Below are 14,671 nucleotides of genomic sequence, written 5' to 3' on the forward strand. Positions count from 1 at the left end.
TTCTGAGGCAGGAGTTGGACTGGGTGATCCAGGCTGACTGAGGAGGCAGTTGAGCCACCATCCCTGGAAACATCTAAGAAGACAGATATGGTGCCAGGGGACAGGGTTTAGTGGTGGATGCTGCAAAGTGGTTGGGCTTGATGATCTTGAAAGTCTTTTCCAACCAGAATGATACTGTGATACTGTTGCCCCAGGAATGTTAAGATATATCACATAGAAGAGAAGTCAAGTGACTTACCAAGTCCTAAAACACTTGAAGACCTCCACTTCATTTTTGCATTGAAATTTAGTTTAATTATAATGGTCACACAGTGAATTGGTGTCTTGCACAGGAGTGGTACAGAGATTATTAGACTCTATTTCTTAGAAGTACAGAATTGCATAATAATTTACATAGAAAGAAATTCTGTGGTTATCTAGTTGAAGTCCCTGCTCAAGCAGGGCCAGTATCAAAATGACAATGTGCACAGTGTAGTGGTTGTATGATAAAAAAAAAATCATAAACTGTCTGCAATGCCAAGGGCAAAAGTCAAACATGCTCTTAGCCTCCAGCTGTCTTGAACATTGGGTCTTTCTGAACTGGATGTTTCTGAACATTTATAGTTAGCTAAATTCAGGCGATTTAATTTTCTCACACCTGTCCAGATTTCTCTTGAAGGTATCATTAATGTCCATTACCTCCTGTGGCAGTGAGTTCCACAGTGCAACTGCACATTGCAGAAACAGCCACCTCCCTTTATTAATTTGTTGTGCTTTCTTCCTTTTTAAGAACATGATTCTTAACCAGCTTCATTTGATGCATTCTTGCATTGGACAGAATGAGGCAATGAAAAAAATAACTTTACTAACCCTCTCCATGCCACTCATGTTTTCATAATCTTCCATGGTTCAGTTCTCATTGTCATAGACCAGAGAGTCTTACCTTATTCATTTGTCCCTTATGCAGAAATCATTCTTTACCTTCCATGATCTTTCTCCTCTGTGAAGCTTTTCTGGTTGTATCTCTGATTTACAAAAAAAATTAAAATAAAAATAGAGAAAGTGGGCAGAGAAGGCTGGCAGGCATGGACATACACAAATAAGAAGGACTAAAAGCAAAAGGGACGAAGAATTAAACGCATTTTAAAACTATTAAAACAATTTTGAATTGGTTTGGGCTGTTGATGTGGATAGTACCATGTGTATAACAGACGTTGAAGCACACTAGTCTCTGGCCATCTCTGAAAACTGTCAGGTATACTCATGTTTGCACATAGTTCCTCTCAAATTTTGTCTCCTCTTTCACGTCTTAGGCAGTGGCTTACAATGTGCTTAGGCAGTGTGAGGCAGGTGATACCTCTTCATTGCCTGGCCTCCGTGCCTCTGTCATCACTGAACATATCTGACAAGTTGATGTACTCTAGGTGACCCTGCTCTGGCAGGGGGGTTGGACTAGATGATCTTTCGAGGTCTCTTCCAACCCCTATGATTCTATGATTCTATGATTCTAAGTTAAGATTTCTCCTATCCAAGCAAATTCTGTCAGCTAAGAGAAACCAATTAGAGCCCAGCTCCAGCAAAGGTTCTCAAGCACACATCTTAAAACATGGGAGTTTCAGTGGGTTCAGAGAAGTCCTTACAATTGCAAGCTCTGCATAAAGACCTGCCCGATTTGATCCTTTAGACATATCTTTGAAAGCTCCCTAAGGGGATCTTATATGGAAAAATTGAACCAGTTAACTTCTTACAACCAAATATACTCTGTCAATTTTATACTCTTGGGGAAAAATCTAAAATGGCTATGATGTAGTCAATATTGTAGTCAAATCAAAGTCTCTCTCAAAAGAGATCCAGTCAACTGAAAATCAATTAATTTCTGAAATTATTTTAAAGTAATTTCTGGTTCTGTACTTCTCTCTTGATCCCACCATTAATCTGATGGTTTACCATCATATTTTCTTGCTTTAAATATTTTTTTTCCCCCTTGTGACACAAAAACCTGAACAACCAAGGAAGAAAAATTATTTAAAGACCATCTGTAGAGAAAGAACTGGAAAGTTAGATTTAAACTTAAGAACAAATACACTACAGATGGTTATGTATCTCAGGGGAGAAGCAGACCCACAAAGCCAGCTATACACAAAGTGCTGTCATTGGAGTACTAGTGGAATGTGTTTCTATTCTGACATTCGTTTCAGGGACTCTGAACAAGTGTCAGAATTTAGTTCATCTCAGAGATGGATCTCAAAGTAAATAAAAAGGCAGGAACAAGATGCAGGCCTTTATTAGTTTGACTGCTTTTGAGGTTCTCGTATTCCCAAAAATAAACTATATAGGCTGTTCCTTTCCTCCTAGTGGATATTTGGAAGAACTTCAAAGCTTGACACTTTACTAAAATATGCATCCCATTTCCAAAGGAGTCCATTTCAGAAAATTTTCTACCGCATGGGAAGTGGGAAATCAGACATTCTGGTGGGTTAGGTCTCTTCAGGCTTTATAAATATGAGTTTGTAATATTTGCAGGTAAATTTTTCTCTGAAAAATTTTACTTGCTTTTTCTGAAAACTGGTGCCCCATAGTTAACTGTGATCTGTGTAAAGGTGTCTTGGAGTGACAATCAAGAGTAAAATAATTTAGGAGTTTTCAACACATCAAACAAGTTGTTGTACTGATCATACTTTAGCATAGTCTGAGGCCAATATCAAAGTACACTTAGCCACACTTTTTTTCCTCTCTTTTAATGTGCTTTTCAGTAAAAGTTTGGTTGGAGCAGTTAACTGCATTTACAAGAAAAAATGCTTGCACTTATTCTGGCCTGTATGTATTTACGAATTGTTCTTTAAAAAAAAAAAAAAAAAAAAAAAAAAAAGAGAGAGAGAGAGAGAGAATAAAATAGGCTAGACCTTTAAGCAATGAGAAACAAAACTTGAAATAGTGAGATGACTCACAGAGCTTAAATATAGAGCACAGATAAAAGCCATTTATTTCAGTTAATCTCAGTAAGTAGTACTGGAAAACCAAGAAGAGAGAAACATATATATCATTTTCCTTACTAGAGAAAGAAAATGTCTGGGAAATAAGTATATTCTACTCATATAATTTTAAAAAATCATATTTTTATATGTGCAGTGATTTGTCATTGCAACTTTGTCCACCACCTAATGGATGCTGGTGGGGAAGCACTGTGTATTATGCTGAGTGCCTGGACAAGTTTTCTTCCCATTCTCCTCTGCTTTTTCAGACAAAGACAGCAGGACTCCATGGTGCTTATGGAGTGTGCAAAAAGGTTGTAGAAGGATGGACTGGGGGAGAGGTGAGCTTGCAGAGAGTCAGTAGGTTTACTGGGGCAATTGCACGTAACTAGTCTTTGTATCTTTCTGTAAAGGAACTGTCAAACTCTTCATACTTTGTGCAGGGAGAGAGTGTGTGTGATTTTTTTGTTGTTGTTGTAAGGAGGAGAGTGTAGTACCATGTGAAAAATTTGCTGCAGACTGTTGATATAAAGCCTCTCAATACTGCTGTAATTTTTAATGAATATGCTATTGCTTGTCATATTAATAATTTTCTCTTGTTTCAGGCTAGTATTTTTAACTGCTACACTTTGATTGTGTTACAGAATATTCAAGCATCAAATATTGGAACTGACATCTGAATTAAAGAGCGTGCAAGAAATCTCCTCCCTCTTTAACTGTTGAAACAAACTAAAATGGAAAACTGACTGAAGGAGGTGAGTCCTTTCTTCGTACTCACTGATCATTCTCTTTGACCAATCTCTGCATTAATTAATTTTTCTCTAGATTTGCTAAAAGACAGGAAGCCAAATGATTGCAAATTCTGAACCACTTCAATGAAAATGAAGATAGCCTGATAGCTTGCTATTTTGACTTAGAAAATTATGTGTGTGATAACTCATCTTTGCACTTCTCTGGGTCTGCATGCTGCAGACACTTAATATCAGGTGTCTTTGAATGTGGTAGTGAACAATTTCCAGCAGTCTAACATGAACATAAAAATATTACATATAAACTTAAATGTTAACTAGTGCTGTAGCTGTTGAGAAAATGTAAAAAGTATGAGAGGAAAGGAGTGATTTGGCCTGGAGGAGTGTAATGAAAGAGTGAGATCAGAGCCAAGAACAAAGTACAGAAGACAGCATGGGGGAGTAGTTGCAGCATCTTGGAAACAGCACTGGAATTGCTTACAGGAGCTCTGATAAGGAAAGAAATATCTTTTGCACAGTTTCCACAGTTTGGGGTGTTTTTGCAGGGGGTAGTGGTGTTTGGTTTTCTTACACCAAGAGCAGAAAAAAAAACAGGACCTTACTGACCTTGTAGACATACTGAAGATAAGCTGGCCTTTAGCAACAATAGCCCCTTGAACACAAATTGAGTACCTGTAAAATGTCTACATATAGTGAACTGTGGGTATTTCACAAAGTCAATCATATCAAGACAAATTAAAATGAACAGTTCCATATTGTGTTTCTTTATTACCATGTGACAGACTTATATATGCAGTAGGAACAGGCAGAGTATTTTTAATTTATTTTTTTTTTAATGGTGGTCATTCTGCTTATGATTTTACATTAGTTTAGAAGTAACTCTTAGAACAATGCTTACAGTTGAGTAGCAAGCAATTTAATTACAAAGTTAATATTTTAATTAACAATAGAATTGGTTTATGGGTATATCAGGATTAGTTAGGTATGATACTGTACTTCAACTTGGAAATTTTCATGAGTGGATTGTAGGTTTAAGATACTGAGTGAACTGTTTAGATCTCTGGAATACTTTTTGTATCACTCCAGAATGATCTTTACTCATTGTTTTCCCTTTATGTAAAAAATTTAAATGAGTACCTCATTTTAAAAATGTATTTATTACAGTTAGAGTGTTGTCTAATTATCCAGCAGCAACAATTGCTTTGTATTTTAGTAAATTTACTAGAAGAGGCAAAAATACTGATACTGCTGCAATGTTTCCATAGCCATAAAACTGTGTCCATTATGATATACTATGCTTAATATGTATATATATGTAGATATGATTCTATATGCTGCATATGTAGCATACATATATATGCTTTTACATTAGACATATATTTCTAAGATATGTATAAATTAGAAAAAGTGGTGCATTTTCTTTGCAGAATAGGTCTTGGAGCTAGCATATATTTTCTGACAATGTAAACTAATTATGTAAGTTCAGCTACCTTTGCCTCAGTTTAGCCTTCTGTAAAAGTCTAAACCATTAAAATGGTCATCAATTATTTGCAATTATGTGATTTTTCGTAAGTAAAAGTCAGATTTTTTAGCTTAGGAATTTGTTTTTCACCGTTATACATTTACTTATCACTTACATATATTTATATCAAATACTATGCATTTTCATAAAGAGAAATTCCTTGTGGTTTGGGTAAAATTACGATCTCCAGCATTCCCAGTGTTCAGCTTCTTACAGCTGTGCTCAGCTTCAGCTATTACATGCACCTGGATTTGAGTATATGTCTTTTCAAAGGGTCAAGGAAGTTAAGAATGTTGCAGCAAGAACATTTTTAAGGCTGTGCAATCACCTCTGCAAAAATTAGGAAAAATCAGGAAATGCCAAAATACCTGTTGTCAGTTCACACACATCATGACAGATGCTTTCCAACAACAATTTCATGTACCATTTTTCCTTATAGTATTACTTGAAGTTCATCTGAGTATTGGTGATCTCCTTTTTTAATGATTAAGAAGTAAACTTGTGCTTTAGTTATTTTATTGAATTTGATCCTTTTTACGATATGTTATAGAGTCCATATATTCAGGTGATCCACCCAGTTTTGGATAAGGTATTTAATATTTTGGATAGGGTATTTGTAGGTATATACAAACACACACATTCCTCCTAATAAGGCAACATTCTGCTTACTCACAAGAAGCAAACACCTACACTTGGAGGGTGAAATAGAGGCTCTTTTTACTGCATGTTGGGAGAAGAGGTGATGCAGATGGAACTTAAATATGCCATCAATTCAAGACATGTTTGTTGGCAGGGAGAGGATAACTAGGCTTTGAAAAAGTCAGATGAGGGGAAGATGTATTAAGTGTATTAGGGACACAGAAGAAATTGAACTTTAGTGAGCCTAAACAAAAGGAATATAATTAATCCTCTCCTCTTAATTTCCCTCCAGGGAAAATAAATGAAAGAAATTTAAATCTTAAGGTCTTCCTGTCTTAATGGGAAATCGGATAGCGGATGCTTGGTATGATCTAATTATACAGTAGTCTTGGGCTCTTCAAAATATATTGTTCCTCAGGGAAAAAGGGCACCAGACATAGTGAACAAATTACCAGTTAAAAGATATTATAATCTTTGATGCAGTAAAAGAGGGAGTGTAAGTTATTTTACTAGTAATGCTGGTGTGAAGGTAACAGCTGTAATGAGAGAAATTAGAACTATTGCCTCAGGTAAAGTACACTAAGAAGGCACAAAAGCTTAGGTGAGGCAAAGAAAGTGTCATAAAATATAAAGAAAAATGAGCTTTCAGGTGCTAATTGCAAGCTGATCAAGAAACTTAAATTACAATGGGATAGACAGGTGAATTGTCTTGTCTGTTAGATAAAACAGAAAAATTAAAATAAAATTATGTTTTATATATTCCACTCCCTTCTCTACTTCTGGGAAAACCAAACACCAAAATGAAAGACAGGGATAGCTCTTTCAAACAAAAGTATGTAGGCAATAAGAGAGACCTGAAGTAATGGGCCAAATGCGTTTTTGCCTCCGGTGACAAGTTAAAAATCCAGGGAACACGAGGCTGTAGAAGTTAGGTAAGGAAGTAAGGCTAAATATTTAAGCATTTAGTCCTTTGCTATTTATTACCTTTTCTTCCTATTTTATATTAATCCTAGAAATTATAGAGAGCCCCTTAACTATAAAACGCCCTTTCTCATCGTTTTCCTTTCTTACAGTGAAAACCACAGCCAAAGTAGACCTGCTTGCCAGTACATGACTTTTCAATGGCAATCCTGAGGCCAAGGGACATAGTAGTAGAGGAAATACCATAATTATTCAACTGTTTTATATTTTTCTATCATCTTAGGCATCAACTTCCACTTTTCTTTATGACAGTGGCCCAACAGGCCTATGAATTCACCCAGAGTAGCTATTTTTGTGAGTGCATACTGTTGCAAGTGGATGCCTGTAAGAAGGTGGGTCAAAAGTACTAACACCATTAACTCTGAGAAAGGGAACATTTCTTATATACTCATCCTTCTCTTCCAGTAAAGTATTTCAGTTTGAGCACAGTGTGAAAATCTATTTATTACCATGGTATAAAATAACCTCTGAAAAAATCCACCTGCCTTACAAACAAGCTGCCCTATGATACTGGTACTGCTTTTAGCTTGCTGATGCTCGGAGAGATGTCTGTCTTAGGTTTGCATTGCACATCATGAGCAGACATAGGCACAATGATAAATATCTCATCACCTCCTGATGATTTCATGGGATCGGGGGCTCCACGTGTATCCTCACACTGGAAAGAGTATTGGAAGCAAAATCTGTCCTTATATGTTCTGTCTGTATTTTTTATACGATTACAACAACTAAAGCAGTAACACCATACAAAAATATTATTCAGGTAATATTTTTAGTTTAGTTTTTCAGGCATGGAAAACGAAAAGATAAATTGCTGAATAGTGAAAGTGTGGCCAATTAGCAACCTCTTCCAATTCATTGGGTAATACAAAACTGTGTTCTTCTGGAAGGCTTATTTTATATCAAACCCTCTGTACCATTTTATTATTGCTGTAAAATGTTTCTGCAATCTGCTTTATTTCTGTTGTATATTTTCTACTTATCTTTTGTTTTGTTGCCTTTTCCTCCCAGCTCTTTTATCTTCCTTTTCTGTGCTGTAGGCACAGTTAAAAAGGTGGTTAATGATTTGAGGAAGGGGCTGGTATTCAGGATTTGAATGCTCTAGAGACCACAGTCATGGTTGGATGCAGTAACTATGTTCTCAAGATCAAAATAAAAAGAGTTTAACAAAATATCATTCAGTAAGAACAAAATGTATAATCATGTCTGTTGCTGAAGCTGTGTGAATTGCCTTTGCTGCTAAGGCATTATTTTATCTGAGTGTTTTGATGATGTTTAATTGTGGTAGACATTTCCTACAAATGCTCATCTTACTGTTTTTAAAGTGAGAAGAATTATTTCAGTGTTACAAAATCAGCACAATTAAATAATCTGGTCCTAGGTTTTATAAGCTGGCTAGGAAGTTTTTTCAACAACTAAAATTTGGATCTCACAAATCCTGGAAAACAGGGCAATTTCAAGGAGTGGAAGAAAATCTAAAATAACCAAAACTAAGTGGAAATACTTCAAAAATTGGTGAAGTGATAGATACCAAGGAGGGTGAGTTGCATTAAACATTTTGGGTGGGTTTGTATGTAAAGTATCATTCTGCATGTCCTATATTGATATAAATACAGAAAAATACTGTGGATAGGAATTAGTCAGTACAACAATAAAAGAGTAGAAAATGGGAATGTGATCCAGTAAATCAAAACTCTGAAAAGCTTTTTGAGGGTGTGGTACTTTACAAACTGTAAAACAATTCTGCAGGTGGCAGGTTAATGCACTACTCAGGCTTAGGAATATGAGATCACCTTTCTATTCCAAATGCAGCCACTCCAGGGCATATTTCATTAAGGTACTCACATTTGAAAAAGTTATTAAAAAATTGGAGAGGCTTTAGGACAAGCCACAAGATTGGCTCAAATGAGACTAAAAATAATGTCCAGTTTGCTTCAGTGTTCAGGGAGGGAATCAGAAAACTCTTTTCTCACTGTGGAAGGCAACAAATACTGAATTCATGAGACTCCCAAGTGATGACAAAAAATATCCAGTACATGGAAATTAAACCTAGTAATGGAAGCAAAGTGCATATTCTTAAGCAGAAGTAAATACACACTGGAACAACTTACCAAGCAGTGTTGTGGATTCTTGTAATTTAAAAGATTTCATTTAGAATTAAGGCTAGGATTGCTGAAGCAATTTAGGGAATTAGATGCTCAAACATCCTTGAAATATATTCATTAAATTCACCAAGATCCCTTGGGTTCCTCTAGAAAAGCAGCAAAGCTAAAAGAAGTACTCTGCTTTTGATTCACAAATGGGGCTTGATCGAAGGTGCTGTGGAGTAGTATGTGATGTTCTGAAATGTGTTACTCAGCAGGTTAGACTTTATTATCCCAGTGGTCTCTTTTGTTCACAGAGTCAGTGAGTTTATATATTTCTATGTGAGAAAAGCTAAAAACTCTTCTAACCTAATAGGAACCACTTGAGATTGCCTTTGAAGTACTTTCCAAGTGTTTTCTTACACTCTGTCTGCTTAATGACATGACTCTGATTCACTTGTGCTATAGTAGTAGAATGCTGTTTCATCTCCATTTTCCCATTGCTGGTAGGGAAAAGAGGGAAAGACCAGGCCTGTGTACATAGATGGCATCGAGCAGCTTAACAACTTTGTTTCTGTTAGGTTTTCAGCTAGCTGAGTCAGATTTAATTGCCAAAGCAGAAATATTCAGTCATGTTTCAGGATCTCCGCTGTCCTCTGAGTGTGTTGACCAGAGGAGGTCCTGAAATAGGACTAGATAGAAATTTTAATGAAACATTTATTGGCTTTCTGTAACGTCATCTATATATAGAGTTCACTTCAGATCATTGTCTCTCAAGAGGAGAACCTTGTTCTAAAGTGAGTCTGGTTGGCTCAATTTTACCTCCTTCAGGGTTACTTTGACTTAGAGGCTGCGCAGACATATTGAACACCCAGTCACGCACCAGTACAAGCAGCAATTTCACTGTCACTGAACACTGCAGCCCTTGCTGTAGAAATTACCTATTTTCTTTCTTTTTTACACTTCACTGCCTATGGTCTGCATGGCTAAAAGCCACTCATCCTGTAAACCAGATCTGTAATCAGTACAAGTACTATTTGCAAGCCAATTTCCTAGTATTACATTTCAGAGATACACATCTGAAATAGGATGGTCATAGAGAGTGAGTGACGAATATCACTGTATGCCTTGAATCAGAGCTGAGTTCTGTCCTCAGTTTTGTTTACTTACGAAGCTGAGTTTTGTGAGGCTCTAGAAATCCGCATTGTGCATGATTAACACTATGTGAGTATAGAACCAGTAACTGAGAACATAGAGATTTTGGGTTTTTTTCCTTCACTTTTCTTTAAAGAATGCACAACTTAACAACATGGAAACAATTAACATAGAAAATGATTAGTCTGATTGTGATTATTAGCACATAATGAAATTATATCTTATGTGTCCCCACTCAGAAGTTTTTAAACATTTTTTCTAGTGTAAGAAAACAGGCTTGTGTCAGACCAGTGTTAAAAACTCAGGGTATACATGGTTATAATTTGTATAAAAGTGAATTGAGTTGAACATACAGTACAAAGATAAATATATGTTTGTGTAGTGGTTGATATATCATGGGTATTTTGGACATCAGTGTGGCAGCGAGGTTGTAATATTAGGTTGTTGGGGCTTTATCAGCCTATAAAAGCTATTTGTCGTCTTTATGAACTGTATGTCATTATTGGAATAAAAATTATCCTGATGAGATTGCTGCATTTCTCATCGTTATCATGTAGATCTTCCGCATCATCTATCAAGTCTAGCAAGGAGATGAAGCAGTATGTATTTCAGACAAATTATTGATGACAGCTGCTCTGTGCTTTCTTTACGCAGCTTACAAAACTTCAAACTAAAAGCATTTTTTGTGACATCCAATGCTGGAAAAAGAATCAAGTGTAAAACAATGTAAAATATATTTTCAAGATCAAGACATTCCAGCCAGGTATTTGAGCTGGAGATGCCCGATGTCCATGCAGTTGATTATTTTCTATTAGTGACTGAGAAAATGAAAGTGCAGATTTTTAGCAGTTTGGGAATTTTGGTTTCTGTAAGTGAGCAAGTACAAAAAGTAACATATATCTTTTTTAACTTCAATAGCTTTGTAATGCAGGTTTCCAAATAATACACTGCAATTTACTTCCATGCCTCAGAGACGTGTATAGCTTTTCTGTAAGGCTGTTGGGATTTTAGCTTCAGAGCACTGCATGGAGATGCCCTCCGGTCTGGAGGGTGCACTGCTTCTCAATGGATAGAGCATGTTAAAATTAGGTTTTGAACACAATAAAAATTGTGTTGTGCTGCTTTATGTTTAAGTAATTTCATTTCTTGATTCGGCAAATGAGTCTAATAGTTGCTTGTACAGACTAAGTCATGTAACAGTTACATTTCATTTCTTTATACTGTATTATATGCATGCATTTGTGCTTATATCTATGTCTAGTTTTCTAAAGCATTTTGTGAAAAAAAGATATAGAAGTATTTTTTTCTTTCTTTATGATTTGAAAATGTAACTCAGAAACTGAGTTCAAGAAGATGAGGTAATCTAGCTGTCCCAGGAGGTACAAATTGGACTGATTAGGTCAAAACATATTTTCTTTGTATATGTGATGTGAAATCAGGCCAAAAGCAAAATAATACTAGGCAAGACTGAAGGCAGTCACAATGACATCAAGAAGAAGATATCACCACTGGGTTGAAATATGACTTTAAGTAACTATAGAGCCTCTTAGATTTAAGATCAGGAGCAATCCAATATAGGAGAGATATCTTTAAGCAACTTTGTAGGAGATGCAGCTGTTCCAAGTCACCAGAAAGAGGTGAGCTATGATACTAAAGCCAGCACCTCCATGCAGATGCTATCGAAGTGTCATATGATCTTTTTTTTTTTTTTCCCAGTGAAAATTTGTAACAAGGATGAACTTCGTCCTGCAGCAAGATTTCTGATCTAGCTCTGACGCTTTGATACTTGGTGACACCAGTCAGATTTCTTAAAATATCATTACAAGATTTAGTGTCTTAGAGCAACAATAAAGAAAGAAGCACGTGCTGTGAGGAAAGCATGACAGATCAGATATAACACAGTGTAGATTTAGAAATTTCCTTATTTTAGAGAGCATCTGGGTTTGGGTTAGACAAATTGATACCTTTAGACTTTTTGGGTAATTAATTGATCCTTCATTGAGATCTCAATAGCCTGAGTATCTGAGAAAACAGAAAATAATTGTCATGTCCAGATATCCTTCTACTACAAGAAGTTACTCATTCTTCGCTGCTTCACAACAGGGTGGGGTTTTTATTTTCAATTACTAATCTTTACTGCACATGATATTATGGTAAGATTGTGTACTTATAGCACATCTTTTCCAGGTAATAGGTTAGCTGTCAGGGAACAAAAAAAAAATCAATATTACCAATACTTTTTAGCTCTTAAATTCTAAATCAAATGTCTCTTATATGAAGTAGCTCTCATTATATGTACATCTCTCTAAAACTATATTATTTTTATTGTAATTATTTTCTCAGTGGTTTCCTCATGTTTAAACAAATTAACCATAATGAATGAAAATAAAACTTTTTTTTTCTTCTTTCTAAAATGCTAGATTGATTACTTTCTGAAAACACATACCTGGCATAAATTGAATTAGCTAGTTTCAGTTTAGATTAGGTACTTGATTTGTAATTAAAATCCAAATGGTTAAGCAAATTGAGAATGACAAATGGAGTTTATTGAATCAGTAGATCACTACTTTCCTGTATTATGACTCTTCTGTCTCCAATGCAGTTCCATTTTATTTACTAATTATATGCAAAATATCATTGTTTTGGTTCTTCATAACAATTTAAATACTTCATCAGAGATCCTCCTTGGATAGAATGATGGAGAAGGATTAGTGGAATAATTTCCATTGTTACAGTTACTGATAGTTTGTGCTGCTGCATGGTCTATCAGACTATGTTCATTTTGTATACATTTGAGAAATGAAAACCTATTTATTTTCTGTGAGAAAATCTCGAATAAATGTAATGCATTGCTTTTTACAGAAATGTGACATAGCGTTCTTTTTTAACTTTACAAAATGAAATGCCTCCCATAGAGGAATTGGACCTCTGCAAAAGGAGGAAAAAAATCTGACTTTGAAATATTACTAGTTTTGGTTGTGTTTCTAAAAGCGTAATATTAGCTTATGGTCTTATTCATAACTACAGCAGTAGTAAAACAAGGGAAGATGTATGAGGCGTGAATGCTCTGTTGTCTTCTTTCAGGGAAACAGAATGCAAATTTGTAGCTTATTTTTTAAACTTGAATTATTTATATATCAAACATTGCTCTGGCAAATACTGATTAAACTTATATGAATTCTCTTAATCTCTTCTACAGTTTGCCCTGCAGGTTTTAGTAATCCTCCTGACCCTCCAAAAATCTGTGAAAGCTGGGACTTCCTTGTCCCAGTCTGAATAAATATTATTTAGATCTCAAAATCTCTCTAGCTGTATTGATATATATTTCTTTTTTCATCATTAAAAAAAACCCCTGGCCCTTTTATAGCTAGAAAAGAGGGCATTATTTCTGTACAGAGCCTATTGAATCTGTTAATTACACTTTTCTGTTCTGGTCATCACTATAGTACCCAATATCCTGACACACATTGAGCAGTTAGTTTTCTCCATATTCCTTTAGTTTGAGGAGTGATCTGAGGGTCCTGAAAGTGGAGACACGTCCAAGAGGAGGTGTACTGTTCATGGCAATTATATAGGACAGGTAGGTGTCTCAGGAAGGCAGTTGTGATGTGGAAGACAGAGCTGGTGCTTGGGTGTTCGGTGTCTCTTTGCTATCAGGAAGATGATAGTCGGCAGTATTTGAAATGTTGCTGGGAAATGGACTTGGATTTGCACTGGTTATTCTGCAGGGAACAGGGAAAAGTTAGTGGGCTACTAACAGCTTTTGATTATTCCCACTGATACTGTTAATTCCAGGTGTTTGACAAGCCCCAGCTAATACACAGTTTCTGCTGTTGCTGATTTCTGTTGGCAAGCTTGCCTCCCGTGCTGTTACTATGAGCTCACGGTTGAGGAAGTCTTTTATTTGATAGAGCCAAAGAGAGCTTGTCCTACAGGGAGTAGCATTTCCAGGAAATAAATCTGTTGCTGAGCACCATTAATTCTCACCTGCCATCATCACTTAACCCGCAAATAGCTTCTGTCAATGCTAGGGCTGTCATTTTTGTTTTCAACTTTGATAGCTGAACTTCTGCTTGGGGATATGATATAAAGGCTGGAAGGGGTGTATACACACTGCAAAGGTTGTTAGCTCAGAAATTATTATCCTTTGGTCAGCCAAGAATCATCTATTTGTCTAAGCATGAATGCATGTTAAATTGGGCTAGAAAAATCAGCGATGTAATTGATGAATGTTATTGCTTACCATAGCATAGTGTTATTTATTTAGCAATTTAAATTAGTACAGCTACCCAAAGACTGTAGCTGATGGGAATATAATAAGCACATCTGTAAATAAACATTTTTTTCAAGGCATATAATGTTTAGTTTTTCCTATAAATTAATTGGGTTTTTTTGTTAAAGCATGCTATTGCACCAATTCTGAAATTACCATTTTATTCCAGCCACAAGTTTTTTTTGCTGTATTATGGACACTCTTTAATAAGTTTTGTATTTGCTTTTCATTCCCAGTTCTCAATCTGAAGTGCTTCCCACAAGTGGCATTAGTCAGAGTGCCATGGATGAGTACATCTCACCCAATATGAGTCCAAA

At 35.8% G+C, this 14,671-nt stretch overlaps 1 protein-coding gene across 4 annotated transcripts in view; it reads left to right on the plus strand.

The window, feature by feature from the left end:
- The window catches only part of DLGAP1 (DLG associated protein 1), a 411,297-nt gene that overhangs the window by 148,219 nt on the left and 248,407 nt on the right, over positions 1 to 14,671 (plus strand). For all 4 annotated transcript variants that reach the window (XM_051611840.1, XM_051611837.1, XM_051611838.1 and 1 more), the window contains one exon: positions 3,596 to 3,706. The gene's annotated coding sequence lies outside the window, so the exon portion shown is untranslated. The remainder of the gene's footprint in view (positions 1 to 3,595; positions 3,707 to 14,671) is intronic.

This window comes from Apus apus, chromosome 2, assembly GCF_020740795.1.
Source record: "Apus apus isolate bApuApu2 chromosome 2, bApuApu2.pri.cur, whole genome shotgun sequence".
In the NCBI taxonomy this organism is placed as follows: Eukaryota; Metazoa; Chordata; class Aves; order Apodiformes; family Apodidae; genus Apus; species Apus apus.